The following is a 20,498-nucleotide window of genomic DNA, read 5'->3' on the forward strand; positions in this document are numbered from 1 at the left end:
CTCATCTTCAAGACAAATAGCACCAAAAACACTAGATTCCAAGATCTGAACTTTGTCTGCGTCATAAACAGAACCTGTTGGAAGGACTGATATGTGTCTCAAAGGATCCCTGTGGTGTGGAATTAGCTCATCATCTACATGAAGCATAGTTTATTTCTGACCCCAATCAAAATAATCCTTGATCATTCATAGGATAATAGGAGGTTACTAGGCTATTGGCCCTGATACCCTTATAAGCCTAGCCAAGAGTTTAGCCCATGTTTAAACAAATCAGCACCCAATGCCCCTGTCCAGCAGGGACAGGGATGGAATCCCAAGGGTAGATTTTCTGTTTCCCATCCAGTTATCCATGTTGCGCTTAAAGAAGGGTAAAGAGGTACTCTGCTTGATGTGAAGAGGGAGTCTATTCCATAGATGAGGGAGTCTCTGAGACACAAATCTGTCCCACCAACAAGTTCTGTTGATGTCACAGACCAGGTAGAGGCCACGCGTGTGGGTTACCCGAGGTGAGCATGATTGCGGATATGCAGCAGTCCCATCAAGGTGGGGTCCACGATCGCCTTGTATGCCAGACAGATGCCACCTCTGAGGAGTCTGTATGAGACTGAGTAGAAGGGCAGGGCTTTTACCCTATCTGTGTTGGTTAGAACTTTGAGGGTCTGGATTATCCTGGTGAGAACCTCTGTGATCTCTCCAGCTGCTGCATGTTCTTTGTGAGGTACATGCCAAAAGGAGCACTGTACTCAATAATGGGTCTTTTAAGGGAAGAATACAGGGATGTTATAACCTCCTTGTCCCTGGATGAGATACCATTCCTAATGAGGTGGGGCATGTAGAAAGATGGAGATAATATGATGGTCAAAACTCAGTTTGCTATCAACCTGGGTGCCCAAGTCCCTCACGACAGATTGGGTGCTTTGGTCCTTCATATTATTGTGTTAATTTATGGGGACATCACTCTCCCCAAAGGGGATGATGATGCATTTTTTAGCATTCAGTTTGAGCCATGTTTCTGGCACCAGACATTTATTTGGGTGAGACCCTCTTGGAGGATGTCCACATCTCTAGGGGAATTGATGACAGCAACCAGCTTGCAGTCATCTGCAAACTTGATAAGCCAAAACCCACTTGTTTTGGCCTGCACCTCAGAATAGTATATCCCAGACAACATAGGCCTCACAGCCGATCCCTGGGGCACACCACTTGTTACAGGTCTACTGCTTGAGGTGCCTTCCCCTATTTTAAGTAGGTGATTTTGATCAATGAGCCAGTTTGCTACCCATCTGGTAACATACATAGTGATGCCTAGTTGAGAAAGTTTATCTATTATACCCAAGTGGGGAATAATATTGAAGGCTTTGGCCAGTTCAAGGTAGGTGACGTGCACTATCTTGCCCTCTTCCATGGCTTTGGAGACTGTCTCAAAGAAGTTGACCAAATTTAAAAGATATGTTCTCCCTTGACAAAAAACAAACTGTGTGGGATTGGGTGTTTGGAGGTTGCCAATGTCCATGTTAATGAGTTCCGTGATCTCCGTCCCATGGCCTTGAAGATCAGGATAGTTAGGCTGATGGGTCTATAATTTGCTGGATTGGTGGACAGTCAGCCTTTGTGCAAAAGTAGTTTTTTTTCATTTATTGGCGTTCTTGTTCACAACATAACCTGTGGATTATAAAGAACTTTGCACACATCTATCTGAATCCAGGAGTTTAAAGGTGCTGGACCTGCAAGGGTGTTTTTTTCACCAGTTTATGCAAAAGTATGACAGTGGCTGTCCTCCACTCAGCTGGGATAAAGCCGGTATTCAGGCTTTGGTTGAATAGGGTGGCTAAAGGTGCTGCAAGTCCCTGCCTGTGTTCATGTATGTTGCAGCCTGGGATGTTATTGGGTCTCATTAATTGATATGTGATGTTAATAATGCATGCTGGTGGGGGAGATATGTGTACCACACTGTCAGAAACTGTTGAAACAGACCCTCACCTAATGGCAAACAGTGCACTTCATTGACATTCCACAGATGAAGTCTGTATGAGTACATGGATGACTGTCATGTCACCACAGGACTTCTGCATGTGTCCCTTGTGGACAAGGGGAATATGTGTTGATTTTGTCAATAAGGGTTAGAATGTGACTAGAATTTTATGTCACCTACTTTGATTAGGCTACTACTGTCCAGTGATCCTATGATCCCATACACTGATGTAAAATGCTGTAACATCTGCAGGCACACACACACACACACACACACACACACACACACACACACACACACACACACACACACACACACACACACACACACACACACACACACACACACACACAAACACACACACACACACACACACACCTGGCTACAGTGAAAATAGTACCACTTTCAATTCATATATACAGAATAGTATACAGGACACACAGTTCAAACTGGCCGCAATTAGATCAGACCACCCACCTATCTAATGATACAGACTAGCTAGCACAGTACTTAAAGGACTTGTCACACATCAAGTGTGCAAGCAACATCTCTTTAGGTAATGTTATGGTAGAGAACATCAACAGGCCTTATTCTGGTCAGGAATGTGTAGGCACACTTATCCTACAACAGACAAAATACTGCAAAACCCCACCTCTGTCTAGGTCAGTGTGGTGATCACATTTATTTTGCAGGGGAATGCACACACAAACTCAGCATGTAGAACCGAGTGAGAATAGAACCCCTACCTATCTAGGTGTTAATGCATTACAGATAACGGTGAAAATAAAACTCCTACCCATCTAGTGTTACCCAATACAGACCACAGTATTTATAACATGTGCCAAAGCAAGTCTGACATTGCTATGACAATTTGGTAGTGTTAAGGTAAATTACTTCAGAAGCCTTGTGGAAGAGAGGGGTTTGGAGGCCAGCCACACATGTGAAGGCCAAAAAGTGCAGGCCCATTGAAATGTGGGATTCCCATTTGCTATGCAGAGGATGCACACACACACACACACACACACACACACACACACACACACACACACACACACACACACACACACACACACACACACACACACACACACACACACACACACACACACACACACACACACACACACACACACACACACACACACACACACACACACACACACACACACACACACACACACACACACACACACACACACCAAGGGGACCAGAGTGAGATTAGAACCCCTACCAATCTAGTGTTACACACTGCAGATTACAGTATTTACAGCATGCACCACAGCTCAAGTCTGACATTACTCTGGCAATTGGTAGTGTTAAGGTAGATAACATCAGCAGACCTTGAAGAAGAGAGGGGTTTGGAGGTCAGCAATGTCTGCAAGGACCAAAAAGTACATGCTCAATAAAATGTGGGATTCTCATTTGTTATGCAGAGGGAACATAAACACACACACACACACACACACACACACACACACACACACACACACACACACACACACACACACCAAATGGCCCAGAGTAAACTTAGACCCCCCCCCACCTATCTAGTGTTGCACACTATAAATCATAGCATTTACAGCACGCACCACAGCTTAAGTCAAGTTTGCACCTCACTGCAGGTAAATACTAGTGGAGTAAATAAAATAGGCTTGTGTTAAACAGCATGTGTGATCTGTAGAATGACATTGCTTCTCAACTGTTCTCTGCATCTAGTAGCCTTGTAGTCAGATAACTGTTGTTTATCCTAGCTATGTGTCTACAGTAGCCATTTTGCCCATATGTGGCTGTTTGCATTTAGATGAGAAAGCATGTTGGCCACAACATGGTACATACCACCACCTGTTCACCTGTTGGTGTATGTGTTGTGACATCCAGCAGGTACAGCGGGCTGTATGGAAGTGCATTATCTAAGGTTGAACCCTTACATTTGATCCTTTGAGCATCATTATATATGTGTCATATTGCAGCTTTAATCACCATTATCAAAATGTAGGACAAAACAGACATTCACAGACTTGTAAATATATATCTGTAGATAACAGGGGCATAACTACACATGGATATGTGTGTGTGTGTGTGTGTGTGTGTGTGTGTGTGTGTGTGTGTGTGTGTGTGTGTGTGTGTGTGTGTGTGTGTGTGTGTGTGTGTGTGTGTGTGTGTGTGTGTGTGTGTGTGTGTGTGTGTGTGTGTGTGTGTGGTATATGTATATTTCTTATGTAGGTGCAGGGTAGAGTCAGAGATGTATGTGCCTAAATATATATATTTAGACATATATAGATAGGTTAAGTATTGAAATTTCAAAACTGCATTTGTCGACCGGTCACAATGGTCGACCCAAAATGCTGAATTCGGAACTTTGAAACAGCAGCTATGGCAAAACTTAATTCATCGACATCTGTAGTTCGATGTATTCAACATAGCAGGAGGTGATGTCAGTCACCCATGCTATGCACCTTAACATACCATTACACACTACAGTCAACGGTAAGTTAATTGTACTATTATTCGGGGGGGGGCTACAGCCTCTGCTCCCCCCATGTGTGCAAATTAAATATTCTAACTCCTTGGTCACACTTCAGTGAGGAAATGTGCTAATTCCCTATTCTTCACTGAACCTCAATCTCTGTTCACAATGCCAAACTCAGATACTCAAACTACACTACCATTTGCTGTAATGTAGTTGACATATTTTGGTTCGGCATTCTACCCATTTGAAACGTGTCTTTTGGTGATTGAACAGATGCATTGTGGACATTTAATAATAATATAACATTATATATATATATATATATATATATATATATATATATATATATATATATAAAATATATGTGTGTGTGTGTGTGTGTGTGTGTATATATAGATTTTTATATACTTTTTTATATACGTACAAATATATATATATATATATATATATATATATATATATATATATATATATGTGTGTGTGTGTGTGTGTGTAGAATGAGATACTGATAGAAAATGCATGCATATATGTTTGTATCTGTATACATATCTATATATAACAAGTTATTTTGAGTGGGGAGCAAAAGACTTTCGCTCTGTTTAACTAAGGGTATGTGCATGCCCAGTGGGGTTTTGCTAGAAATAACCTGACTCCAGCCCACACCTGCCTGTATTCCAGTCCAAGATTTGTGTGATACAAGTAAAATATGACATTTGTCCCTGTTTTTGAATTGCTACACATCACTGAACTTGGCTATGACTTTCTTCAGTTGTGTGATGTAATTAATATGTCATAAATATTAATAATATTGCACCATACATAAGTGTGATGGCTGAACTTGGCTATGACTTTCTTCAGTTGTGTGATGTAATTAATATTTCACAAAGGTTAATAATATTGCACCACACACAAGAGTGACGGTCTGTAAAGCAAAAAGTAATTCTACCTGACATCCAAAGTAAGTGGTCATGTCTAAATTATAACCCTGAATGCCACTACACAAGTTAATTGCCCTAGTCCTTTGAGCCACACAGGCTGCTTAACACATATCAAGCATTCATCACATATTCAACTGCAGCCATACATATATAGTTATTCCAGCACTAAGTAAGATATAGAATGTATGATCAATTTCTTTGTTACTGTCCTGAGACTGCTTGGCATGTTGCTATACCATTGCTGAGTTTGTGTTACAGAAGTTTCAAGGGAACACTGCTGTGTTTGGGTTGGCAGAACACCACCACTTATTCTGCTGAGATACACAGTAGTCTGACTATTGTGTTACCCCACTGTCTAACATCTCCCTTGACAGCTGTACCAGTACTCTTTTGCAGAAGGTCTGCATGAGTATTCCATGCATGGGGCCTAGTGAATACTCCTGGCAACAGAGTAGTGGAATGGGTATCTATAGTACTATATGGATGGAATTTCTGTGCAAGTAGCCCACTATATTTATTTGCATAATGAAACTAGATCTATACCTACAATGCCCTATCATAATAATCCTTATGAGTACTGTAGAGAATACAGACTTACCTTGCTAATGCAGTAGCTGACACAACCGTAGATCAGGGCTGACTTTGTCTGATACAAGCAGTACACAGCCAATACATGAGTAGGTGCAGGATGTGTGGGTTAACTGCCATCATTTTTAATTTTTGTATGTGAGTAGGAGTAATTTTTGTATGTGAGTAGGAGTAAGGAGTCAGTCCCTAGGGCCCTAGGTTGTCAGGGAATTTGCTATGCGTTGCCTCTTAGCCAATGCCAGGGCATACTAAGCATACCTAAGTCTGCCTACAGGGACATCAGCAGGAGGTTTCTCCTCCGAGTCCTCCTGTGACTCTGGCTGTGGTGACCTAGGCATTGGTGGGGGGGGGGGAAGCTGTGTATCCCTTTCTGCTCCTGCTGCAGCTGTTTCCACAGGATCATGTTGTATAGCATAACACATACTGTGAATATATGTACACATGTAGGGCTCTACCAGATATATCTAGGCACCAGAACAGTGACTTCAGCAACACAAACACATGCCCTATGATGTTCTTAGTTTGTGCATGTGCCTCATTATGACATTCTTCTGTGGGTGTGTGTGTGTGCATTTCTGATGGGTGTCATCATACACAGTTCCAGGGCATAGGCACCATCCCCCAGCAAATGGACATGTGAGATGTCCTCCCTAGCAAACATCTGGTGCAGCTGTGAGGTTGGCCAGATATGGCAGCTGTCATAACTGCCAGGGCTCCCAGCTCACACATTCAGGATAATCCCCTGGGCATTGCACACAACCTGGCAGTTGATTGAGTGGTAGCCTTTGCAGATAATGTGGATTCCACCATGCTCACCATGTGGAACCTTGATGTGTACATGGGTGCAATCTATGGCACCCAGTACTTCAGGGTTGTGAACTATACATAGAACTATTGCATATTGTTGGCCCTCACCTCAAGGAAGAGGGGGAAATATATGCGCTCACTGGCATGTGGTAGCATGGCATCCAGGAACTGGTAGAGTGTCCTGGATGCAGCTGCCTGTGAGACTCCCATCATGTACCCAGTTGGTATTTGAAATGTACCTGTAGTTAGTATCTTAAAGGCTACACATACCTTTGTTTCCACTGGGATGGGTTCCACACTGAGTTGATGGTGGCAGAGATCAGTTAGCTCTTATAATATGTCCCTATCCACCCTGTAGGGCTCTATAATCTCCAGCTCATAAAGATCCTGCAAGGTTACCCTGGGCCTTGAACACTCATCTCTTTCTCAACCTAGGCCTATTGTCAACAGCATCAGCAGCATTGATTTCAGCCTCCAGTACATGCAGATGTAATATAGTTGCAGCAGCTCCTAGCATTATCTCATCAGTTAACATTTCCAAGTCAGTGCTCCAATGCTTCAGAGTATTGAGGGATAAACTGATTGTAAGGTGTGTGCCTATTTTATACAAGTCTGCTGTAGGTCCACCAAGTGGGATTAGCTACATATTAGGCATTTCACCAGCCTAGATTGTAAATAACAACATTTAATGGCCCTACATTGGTGTGTGGCATGCTGCTGTGCACCATGCCAAGCATAGCTTATTTACTCCTAAAGAATCATCACTTTCATGTGAGTAGTCTGCCACACGTATACATTAAGCTTTGTGTGAATACACTCAGCTATGCAGCACGCCATCCAAACACACACACCAGGTATTAAAACATTCCTAAAAGTAATGGAAAGCATCCCCCTACTGGCATCCATATCCAGTGATAATTTCAACATGGTGTAGGAGCCTACATGGAAGGGATCTATGGACACAGTTGCTCCTTTTACCAATTCAACAAATTCACCTCATTTGCATACACATCCATGTTGACAGCTTGATAACTGCACAGTTCATAACCATATGACCTAGGCAACAGCACCAATGCACCATTGTACAGACCCAACACAACATCCTATAATACATTTCTGACAAGTATTATAAAATATTTTTTTCCTTTTTTTTTATTTTTCAGTTAGGCATGTTTGCGCACTGCAGTGCACAGTGCAAACATGCTGAAATCATTACAAAATATATATTTTTTTACATATGCCCTTGCATTTTCAGACATCAGTAGTGCATTTTTCATACATCACTGTATGTGATCAAACCATTTCAGAGGAGTTACGTCCATATTTGTGGAATTTTATATCCCCTTCTTTCTATGGACACTCCTGTATATGGAAAATTTCCACGTACACTACGGACACGGACACAGGCTCTACACAGATGCCTTTATGCTTGCTGGATCACTCCACCTGGGTCATTGGCATAAAATATACCTGCTTATAAGGTAATTTGCATTACATGGAACTTTCCTTGTTTGCGCATGCTTGCGCACTGCTAAGTGGTGCCTACTGAATCTAGCATTTTTCACGCTCATGTATGCATCATGTAGGGCTTACTGAATCCCCCCCCATGTGTGTGTGTGTGTGTGTATGTGCGCATGAGCATGTTTGTGTGTTGAGGGGCTACAGTATGTTTACTAAATCCTGCAATATTGGGAGTTTAGGCACTAGACATCATAGAAGTTGAAAGTTGAAGTCACATAAAAAGATAATCACACAGCAGGAGGTTTTATAGCACAAAAGACAGGCTAGGTGGGGGGGGGGATACTAAACATCCAGGAATTTTAAATATTGATGATTTTCACTTTATGTTAATAGAAAGGGTTTGGCAGCACAAAACGCATAGAGGAGGGGACACTAGACACAAGGAAAAGTCATCAATATTATTCAGCCCTTAAAAGGTTAATAGAAGAACAGGTTTTGCAGCCCAGAAGAAGACAAAAATCTTTTGTACCCTGTTCTCTTGGCAGTGAAAACCTATTAACAAGTTGAAAGAGCTAACAGAGGACTTAACAGAGTAAAAGTTATTGTATTGTAATCTGTTTTCTGAACAATCTTTTCAGAAAATACATTAATCTACATATATATATATATATATATATATATATATATATATATATATATATATATAGTATGTATTATAATTTTGTTTTAATTTTTTTACATCACCAATACATTTGCTTCTGATTGAACTGCTTTGTTAGATGGTAGTAAACTGAATTTCACATAAGTTACATCTGAGGCTACATCGCGGTTAAGAATTTTTCAGTTGGGATTTGAGAGCTCATCACATCGTTTTAATATATTTTCTAAGCCAAAACAAGCAACCAACAAAATTGGGATTCTTCAAATTATTAACAGCTTGGGCAAGTCAGCCTAACATTACACAGGAATTAGCAGCCAACCTCCCTATTGGTTTGCTAGCCCACACAGAACTTATATTTTACCCACAGAAGGCTGGTATATGTTTCTAAATGTTGGACATGAAACATTTTATGTGCAAAAACTGAAAACAGTCTACAGCAGTGAATACATGAGCATATGTATTCCATTAGAAAATGCAATGCTAGCTATGCTTTGTACAGACATTCAATACAATGTGCTTGAGATCTGTAAATTTATTGTAAATACGTCTGCCACTGAGCAAAGCAACCTTGATGTGGTCCAGTATGGCATTACTGCAAAAAAAAGTTTTGGAGTGAACAGAAAGTGCCCTTTTTTCTAATAAAGTCACTATGGGGGCAGTGAGTGCTTTCATCAGTATGCATAAGCCATAAAATAAGTTAAAAAACGCAAAATCCAGAGCATACACAGGAGCAACAGGCAGTCCACCAAAATGAAAATGGTATGACAATTCCAAAAGTCAAAACAAACTCAAAGACTCCCGTTCGTAAAAACAACACCTTTTATTCGAACAAACAGTAGTAAGCGCTTTCACCCTAAGGCTTCTTCAGACTATGAAACAACATGAAATGCCTGTCTTTATAAAGCAGATGGTACAACCAATAAATCAATTGAGTTCATGATGTCATTAATTTCAATTAAAAATTATTTAAAGCGAAATGCATATTGAAACAATATATATCTACATATATAAAAAAATTTGCATACATAAAAAGCATTTATTCATAAGTAACAATAATGAACATCTGAAACTAAAACATTATATGATTAAAAGAAACTAAACATGAGCATTCTGCTTGGGTTTAAAAAGTCTTCTTTTACGTAAAAAGGGATGTAGGCATACTTTATCATTAATTCCTGGTGGTTTATCCACTCTACAGCAGATAATCCAACGTGCCTCACATTCCTCTGTGTAATTAATTAAATTACCCCCTCTACCACTGGGTATTATGCTTTGCATAACAAAAAATTTAAAACTATGCAATGGACCATATTGCTTACAATGTTTTGCTAAAGTATTATTTTCAGAACCCATCCTGATATGGTAAACATGCTCCCTAATGCGTTTGCGTAGCTGATGCTCATGTTTGGTTTCTTTTAATCATATAATGTTTTAGTTTCAGATGTTCATTGTTGTTACTTATGAATAAGTGCTTTTTATGTATGCAAAATTTTTTATATATGTAGATATATATTGTTTCAATATGCATTTCGCTTGAAATAATTTTTAATTGAGATTAATGACATCATGAACTCAATTGATTTATTGGTTGTACCATCTGCTTTATAAAGACAGGCATTTCATGTTGTTTCATAGTCTGAAGAAGCCTTAGGGTGAAAGCGCTTACTACTGTTTGTTCGAATAAAAGGTGTTGTTTTTACGAACGGGAGTCTTTGAGTTCGTTTTGACTTTTGGAATTGTCATACCATTTTCATTTTGGTGGACTGCCTGTTGCTCCTGTGTATGCTCTGGATTTTGCGTTTTTTAAATATTTATCTTGGTATCACAGGAGCAATTTTCCTGTTGTGGTATTTGCTGTTTTTTATTCATTATTTATAAAATAAGTTAGTCTATCAATCATCTTGTCCCAAACTAAGATACAGTGGATCCCTCTCAAAAGGCACCAGCTATTTAGGCGATTGCTAAAGACAATTACTTTTCATTTGTATTCAGAAGCCACATACTTGAAACACTGTTACATCCTCATGAGGTCACTTGCATATATTCTATGGGCCTCTGCTAAAGAAGGATTCCAGTATTACACAGTGAAGATTCTAACCTGACTTAGCCAAAGATGTAAAAAAAAGAAAAAGTAAAAAGTCATGGCCATTCAGAAGCCATATAGCTGAAACACTTGATGTCCTTAGGTTCATAGGTTCATAGGTAGGTACTAGGCTATTGGCCCTAGGGCCTATATAAGACTAGCCAAAAGGTACCCTGGCTTTCACCACCCAAGACAATTATTTTCCTGTGCCCCTGTCAAGCAGAGCCACAGAAGTGATCCCCAGGGTGAGTTTCCTATCTCCCATCCAATCATCAAGATTTTTCTTGAAGAGTGCTAATGAGGAGCTCTGTTTGACATAGATAGGCAGTTTGTTCCAGAGTATGGGAAGTCTCCGGGACATGAATCTATCCCTCCAGCATGTTCTGGTTATTGTGGTGACAAGGTTTATGTCCCTAGAGTGTGTAGCTTGGAGGGACTGGGATTTCTTTAAGTGGAACATGTCCAACAGCTCTTGGTTTGAGATAGCTTTGTATGTTAGGCAGAGATCACCTCTGAATAGGCGATATGCGACGGAGTGAAGCTGGAGTTTTTTGAGGCAGTCTGCGTAGGGCATCTGTTTTAGGCCGGTAATCCTCTTTGTGAGGTATTTCTGCAGCCTTTCCAGTTGTTGTAGATGTCATGTGTGGTACATACCAAAAGGGGGCATTGTACTCTATAATGAGTCTAATGAGTGATGAGTAGAGGTGAACAATGACCTCTTTTTTCCTGGATGAGAAACCTTTTGTGATGAGGTGTGCCACGTAGAAGGATTTCCTGACTATTGTGCCGATGTGATTATCAAAGGAGAGACTACTGTCCATGTGTGTCCAAGGTTTCTTATCACACTTTTGGTGTTAAGTAGACCACCGCCTATGTGGTAGTTCATGGGTACAGAGTTTTTACAAGAAGGGATGACAATGCACTTTTTGGCATTGAGCTTGAGGCCATGGCTTTGACACCTGGCATCTGTCTCAGTGAGGCCCTTTTGTAGGATGTCCACATCATTAGGAGTTTTGATTATGGCTCCTAGTTTGCAGTCATCTGCAAACTTCATTAGCCAAAGACCTTCTGTGTTAGCCTGTACTTCAGAGAAGTAGATACCCAACAGGACAGGAGAGGACCCAGGACTGAACCCTATGGTACTCCATTTGTCACTGGCTTGATGTTGGATTTGGAGTCTGCTACTTTCACAGTGTGGGTTCTGTCAGTGAGCCACTTGGCAACTCTTCTTGTGACAGGGATTTATACCTATTTTAGTGAGTTTATCTATAATTCCAGAGTGGAGGATGGTGTTGAAATCCTTGGCGAGATCTATATAGGCTGTGTGAACCACCTTACCCTCATCTATGGCTTTGATGACCGCTTCAAAGAAGTCTATCAGGTTTAGGAGACATGATCTGCCTTTTACAAACCCAAACTGGGTGGGGTCCAGAGTTTGGCGATTACCAGTGTCATTGGTTATAAGTTCCATGATGATACATTCCATAGCCTTGCAGACCAGGCTCATCAGGCTAATGGGGCAATAGTTCCCAGGGTCTGTGGTTGTTCCCCCTTTGTGGAGTTGGATAACCATCACTGTGTGCCATTCAGTGGGCATAAAGCCTGAAGTGAGGCTATGATTGAACATGGTAGTTAGGTGAGGTGCCAGTTCATTCTGTAGTTCATGTAGAACGCAGCTCGGGATGTTGTCAGGTCCCATGGATGCTGTGTTCTTGGCTTTGGAGAGTGTGTTTTTTACCTGTGCAGCCATGATTACAGGAACTTTGCATTCTTCTGGTATAGAGATGGGCCCTTTAGGGGATGAGATGGGGGTAAAGTTAGCACTGAACCTATCTGCCAGGATGTTGGCAATATCAGTTGGTTCTGTATATTTGATGCCATTGTGCTGTAACTCAGAGCAGATCTGAGTGTTGCCATTGAGATTCTTGACATAGCTATCGAATGCTTTGTGGTTGTCTTTAGAATCAGTGGAGATTTTGATTTCGTAACTAGCTTTGGAGGATTTTATGAGGGATCTCAGCTTTTTACTGAGGCTGACCAGGGAGTTCCTCCAATCATGGGATTTTACTCTTTTTTGCAACAGTTTCTTTATTCTGTTGTAGAGTTTGTTTATGGCAGAGGACCACCAGATTGGCTTCCTTTTTTTGGAGGATAGCATCTTGGTTCTCTTAGGGATTGCATGATCCGTGCACTCGTTTAAGTGCTTATAAAGTGCATTTGTGTAGGATTCAGCAGTCATATCTCTATTGTCCATCAGCATGGGTGTCGTGAAGTTTGCCACTTCTGTGTTAAGAAATGTGAAGTTGGTTTTGGAGGAATTTTTTACGGTGGTTTACCTAATGGGGGGTGGGGGCGGGATGTGGCTGTCTAGGGTGATTAGCTTGTGGTCGGATCTGACCAACGAGGAACTGACCTCTGGTGTGGAACACTGGTTGCCCATGTTGGCAATGACCAGGTCTAGGATATTGCTGCCCCTGGGTTATTTGCATATATCCCATGGGCCTCTCTTATAGGAGGTTAAAGGTATCACACACTGAAAACTCTAGGTTTTCCTTGTAGTTTTTATTATAGGACTTATGTGATGTCATTGAACTTGGCACCAGCAGCAAGACAGATAGCTTTGTTTCTCATTCATTCCTTAATTTTCAAAGCTTCTTATACTGGTGAGGATCATGATGGCAACAAGCCGAACAGGGTGGATCAGATTTCACTATCACCAGTAGCAGTCTCAGCTCATCCTATAAGAATCCCAGATATTCCTTGGCAAGCTGAGAGGTACTATCCCTCCATTTCATCTTCAGTCTACCCTAGGGTTTTCTCAAAGAGAACTCTGCATGATGCACATCTTATGGATGACACCAAAGAGGCATTTTCATGAAGGTCCCAGATCACCTACACTGAATTCTCTCAACCCAATGACACAGAGTCTGCATTTTAACATACACCCATATGGCAAGGTTCTTCACTCTGTCAAGAAAATTGAGCCCTACAATGGAGCTTCATTTCTGTCATTTGTATCTGTGATATCATCTTTTCTTTCGCTGTTCAAAGATCATGATTATAAATAAGGATGGATACATAGCTTGACTCATAGGGCTACATCTAATGACCCAGTTCTTGTTTCACCAGCACAGTCTGCTATGTTTTGCCTATCGTACTTCTTCAACTGCATAAATATGCTGGGCTGTTTCCCAATCTTCTCTTCCTTTACTTGTCCTCAAGGCCCCCAAAATGCCTTTATCTGAGGAATTCCCACTTCTGCAAAGAGAAACCCACACTTTTCTGGAAGAGAACTATGAAATCTGATGCAAAAAAGCTTATTTTCATCCCGACAGTTTTGCACTCAGCAGTTAATCACTTCATTGTGCACTGGAGATTATTCGCTTCCGGCTAAGAATATAGAATCATCTTCAAAGGGGAATAATACAACAATTAAGTTCTCAAACTGCATGTCTTCAGTTATTGATTGTGCATTTATATCTTGTCCAAGAAGATGTCATAGAAGACAGAAGGCAGGATATACCCCTGTTAGTGTCCTATACTTATTTTGAACTTGTTAACTTAACAATAAGTGCATGGAAACAAATATGTCTACTCAGTTAGAGGTAATAAATGGCATGTAGCATTCTCTCTGCGCCCTGCACTATCTATATTTCAGTGTACATGGCTATACATCTTCTTAAAGTCCACAAAACAAAGCAAACTCCTATTATCCCTCCACTATCTGTGCAAAGACAAAGAGGTGATCTACTGTTTTAATGTTGGAACAGAATGTATATTGTTCTTTCTAAATCAATGGTTTGAATATTGGCAAAAGACTCCTTTTCACAGGTTAATACTAGAATATCAGGCTGCAGAGTATTACAAGCTTAGCCAATATCTAGAGGTAAGAATAAAACCCTGTACCTTGTATCTGTGAGGCAAAGACCGTAACTATTATTCCAATTCCTGCATATTTTTTCTTAGGGAGGCTGATCAATTTACCATGAGAGAAATGGCCAGACTATCAATGGTTATTAATGATCCAGAATGTCAGCAATGACTAGGCTTGTAAAGAGTCCAATAACCTCAGCCAGAATAGTGGGACCCATCCCTTGGAGACAGACCTGTTGCTGGAGAGACAGAGACTGCCTTTCCTATGGACCAGACCTCCCACCTATGTGAAGTTAAGTTTGTCTATTACCCAATTTCAGCACAACCTAGACCAGCAGATGGGGAATAGGAAATTTACACTGGGCCTGGCCCCCATTTCACTTATGGACAGAAGTTGCTTATAAATGCATGGCCCATGGATACAGCACATCATTATTCTTTTTGGAAAACTTGGTTAGGCTTAGAAATGCCACTTGGATTATTAGCATAGTAACAATCTATGAAGCTATACATTTATTAATAGTGAAGGCTGGTGAATGTCTGGTGACTGGGTGATCTTGTAGCCTAACTGGGCTAAGACTGAGAAAGATGTGTGAAACTGTTGTTTGTGTATAACACCCACAACATGAAGGGTGAGGTCAGACATGTTGCCAATCAAGTGCAAGTAGAATCGGCCTATTACATTGGATTAGATCCCAGAAAATGTAATCAATTCTTTAGACATAGGACAACATCTGTCTAATGGGAAAGGAGCCAGACAATGTAAGGGAACATGAAAAGTGACAGCTAGATTCAGTTTGTCTTCTATGTACATGAATCACTATTTTTGGCCCCAGACCGCTTTAGTAAGGGATGGTCATTGCCCTTTAGAACTGACCCAGGAGAGTCCCCAGCCAGGTGTAATGATCAGTCAAGTCCCCATAAGGGTGTTTTCATTTTGAGTATATACCAGTTAGTGAAATGATCTCCTGATGACGACTGCATATCGCAGTGAAGAAAAGGTCTGTTATTTGTCCATTTATTCTGTGGGTGACAATATGGAAGCATTTTCATGACATTCCCAGATCACCTAAACTGACTTCTTTCAACACAATGAGTATTTGGAATAGGGTACCACACACAGATTATGCAACTCTTCTGCAAGACTTCAACTGTAATGTTAGCTAGATGACAGGTCCTGGAAAATGAAGGGGAGGAACACCGAGGAAGGCTGTTTCAGCCGAAACCGGTCTGGTTGGATTTTGTTGGGGTTAAAGGGTTTTTACCCTACCCTTCTGGTGTTTATGTAACAATAAATCGGCGATATTACAACCACCTTCAGTGCTGGCCTCTATTTTTGAGTAACTGGAATTATCAATATAAAACACCATGTATTAATGCAAGTATGTTAATAAATGTGCTTTGTACCGAGCACCTTGGGCCAAATGACAGTTACTGAATTTCTATTAAGTTCTCTTATCTGAGACTATGTGTTCTGGACATGCTGTCAACTTATCTTATTTGCTGGTGAATTGGCTCAGTTAGCTTGGATGGTGGTTAGAAAGACCAGAGAAACCCAGACATGCAGTAATAATGTCCTAAGAGTACCTGGTCAAGACTTCTTTGCATGATGAGTTCAGATTCCATCTCCAGAAAACCTTGTCCCATGTACATTGTGAGATCAGGAATGTGTACTATGGAAGGATGACACTGAAGTATGAATGAGTCAGAAGCAGGAAGCTGTGCTCATTATGGGTAGTTGCTGCTCCTTGTGGCAGTAATCCCATGACTTGCTGGTGGGCATTAGATATGAAGGAAGCTAATGGGGTATATAAAGAGACATTCCATGCAATGCTAGAAGAGATTATTTTGATTTACCTGATAGGTACAGACAAGGCAGGAAAAACTGCAATTAAAGCAGTTGCCAAAATAATTGCACAAGTGTGGATGGGATTTGATGAGATTAAAGAGAAAATCTTTTGATGGCCTTAAACAGATTAAAAGAAATACAGAGCAGGAAGTGGAATATTACTGAAATTGTTCTCAGCAAGTGTGAAGAAATTCTGCCCTTAGCTGGGAACATTGTCAAGAAGTAGAAAGACTATTATGAGGAACTCCTGAATCTGCCTTACTCTGAGCAAACAGTGCCAAGAACAGATGGTCAGATGGATTCATCTGGGGAGGTGAGTTCTCCACTGTAAAAGAAATTGGGGGGGGGGAGTCCCACTGGAAATGCTGAAGATGCTAGACATTGTTGGAATTTTATGGTTAAAGCAACTGTTTAATATGTGGAGGGTTGGAAGTACTTCTAGACTGTCAAAATGAGTAGTGGACCTCATTTTTAAAAAGGTGGGGCAGAAACCTATATTCCGAACAGAATGTGTCTGATTTAATTGTAGAAAGCAGCTAAATCATCTATTTGTGCATCTATTTCTAAGTGACCTTGGAACCCGTCCAGTGCTTATGTGTAATTTAAGCAATCTGTTTTACATTGGTTATATAAAACACGTGACTGAATTACAGATATAACAATCTACACGAAAGAAGTGAGTAGGAATATATACTTTTATCAAAGAAGTATGCACCACTCTTTTTACATTTAAAAAATATTTTACAAAGACAGATGTTAAGAGCAACTAGACTAAATATCAATGGACAGATTTTAAATTCCAAATTAGATGTACTTATTGAGCAAATTTTAGAACAATGATACCATAAAAGTGAAGTCAGTGGTACATGGAACATGGTGATGAAGGGCAGAGATTATGTTCATGTACCCATGTTTTCAGGCAATAAATGAATAGCTGCTAGTAGGGAAAATATTAAGGATAGTATTAGATGGATTTTAACCTATAATAACTGTATGAGAGAAGAAAAATGTAATAAAACATCCCACAGAACATTGGCAAATGCTTGAAAATGATAGACCTAAGATGAACTATAATAAATGCTACCATTTTTGAATGTAAAAGAAGAGAAATCTGAAGCAAATTCTCTGTTATAAAGAATATAAGAATATAGTAAACAACATATAAAACCAGAAAGCTGGAACTTTTAAATGTTTAAGATGTACCTTCTGTAAATATATTTACTCAGCTTTTTCCACCATTTTACTAAAAAAACTTTTATTTCACAGCATTTGCTGACTACAATTTGGAAAACTTTGTTTGTATTGCTATGCCAAGCATTCTGATGGAATCGCATCAATAGGCTGCATAAAAGAATAAAGAAGATCATGGCAAAAATTAGGAGGTAAGGCACTCTCATCAAATCAAGCAAAAACTTGGAAGACATGTAAAGGCTACCAAAGCAAAATTTGAGGTAAAAATATCCTCCCAGCCCAAGGACAGCCACAAGACATTCTTTAGCTATGGCTGCAACCTCAAAGGCAAAATCATGTGCATTTCTCATTGTTAATGGAGGCACCAATACTGAGCCAGAATATATAGCAAACCTTCTGGTAGACAAATTCATCTCTAATGTTACCTTCCCAACCTCCTCTCAGAAAATAATATCACATGTAACTCCCCCTGCTATCACTAGGGAACAGGTTGTCAATGCTCTCCATAAGGCCAAGAACACTGCATTGTTGGGCCTAGAAAATATCCCAGACTGCTTTCAATTTGCATGAAACATGACCCATCAGGTCCTCTGCAATCTTTACTTAACTGTAGCCTCCAAACAGAATTTGTGCTTCATGAATGAAGAACAGCAACCATCAGCCCTTTGCACACAGAAGGACCATCTACAGAGTCTGGAAACTACAGACCCGTAAGACTAACTAGTCTCATATGAAAGTCCATTTGAAGAATTGTCATGGAAATGATCAATAAAGACATAAGAAACTTCCAGACACTGAAACCAACCTAATCTGATTTTGTCAAGGGCATGTCATGCCTACTGAACCTGGAGGAATTCTGTGAGAATGAAACCAATGCAACTGATGAGGGCAAAACAGTTTACAAGGCCTACCATGACCTGGCCAAGGCATTCGACACAATACTCTACTTGGGCATTGTTGACATACTCCAACAGATTAGGTATAAACCCTTATGTCACCTAAAGGATAGTTTGGGAGTCCACCTCTACAAAGAAGCCAATCGCTATCACAGTCTCTTAATGATCAGTCCTTTAAGCATCTCTTTTTAGCATCTACTTCTCTGAAGTCAAGGCCAACATCGAGGGCCTCTGGTTGATGAAATTTGATAATGATTGCAAATTGGGAGCAGACATACAATCATCCACCAACACTAAAGTTCTCCAGGAAGGGCTGACACATAGCAATGAACTAAAACTAAACGCCAAGAAATGCATAAAAGTATCCTTTGGGATGTCACTCACTCCAGGTAACTATCATACTGACAACACATCTCTAAGTGTCTACCCAGTAGTCAGGGACTTGGAGACACACATAGACAGTAATCTGGCCTTTGACCATCATGTGTATACAGTTGTGAGGAAATCATTCTATGTTATGCAATGTACAAACAAAGGTATGACATCTCGGTCCAAGGAGGTCATTTTATCACTGTATTCTGCATTCATAAGAGCTATCATTGAGTACAATGCCCCCTTTGGTATATACATAATCAGGCACATCCAATAATTGGAACATCCACATGGGGTTTCACACTAAAAGAATGCAGGGCATAAGTAACATGTCATTTGCAGTCTGCCTCAAAGTCTTATTCAGTACTTTGTATCCTCCAGGCTGTGGAGGGGGTGTTCTATGCCTGGCAACCAAGCCATTGTCAAAACCTACCCTGATGAGACTCCTGTGTACGCACAAAGCAAACAGCACCAGAATTACCCATTCTAAAGACTTAAACTTGCCTGTGAGATAAATAGGACAATATGGAGGGACAAGTATGTACCCCAAAGACTACTCCTTTTCAGGAACAGGCTCACAATCCATGTGAATCAGAGTTCCTCCATAACTCAGTTCAAGTGTAACTTGGACAATTGGATGGGGAACAGAATATTTACCCTGGTTTTGCACCTATGTCTCATGGCACAGACAAAAAAATAATAAGTAAATAAACAATAAATACATAATAAATAATACATAATAAATAAATAATAAAATAAATAAATAATAAATAAATTATAAATAAGTAAGTAAATAAATAAGTAATAAAAATAATAAGGACGGTGCAGTGGTACAGCGGTAGCATTGTCGCCTGACAGCAAGAGATTCTCCAGTTCAGCTCTCAGCTGGGGTGCCTTCTGTGGAGTCTGCATGTCCTCACTGCTTTCGTGTGGGTTTCCTCCAGGTGCTCCAGTTTCCTCCCACATTACAAAGAGATCATCTGGAGCATTTCTCCCCAGGCCTCTGCTGAAAATTGGCTTCATTCCAAGTCGGACTTTCCCGGTTAACAAATGTTAAATTAAAAAAAATAAATGTCTCTATTGTACACAGACATCCTGTAAATGGTTCATCTCCCAGGCCCCTGCTTGTAAATATTTCATCTTCCAAAACCTGTAGAAATAAATTATTTTTGTCACATATTCATTACCCCTGTTCTTATAGGTTCATAGGGGTGTACTAGGCTAATGGCTCTGGAGCCTTTACAAGCCTAGCCCATAGGATTACCCTGGCATTGTGTTACCTGACCTTAGTTCCCAGTGCCTCTGGCGAGTAAAGCCACTGGAGTGATACCTTGGGT

This window comes from Protopterus annectens, chromosome 3.part0, assembly GCF_019279795.1.
Source record: "Protopterus annectens isolate FY-2018-M chromosome 3.part0, PAN1.0, whole genome shotgun sequence".
Lineage (NCBI taxonomy): Eukaryota > Metazoa > Chordata > Ceratodontiformes > Protopteridae > Protopterus > Protopterus annectens.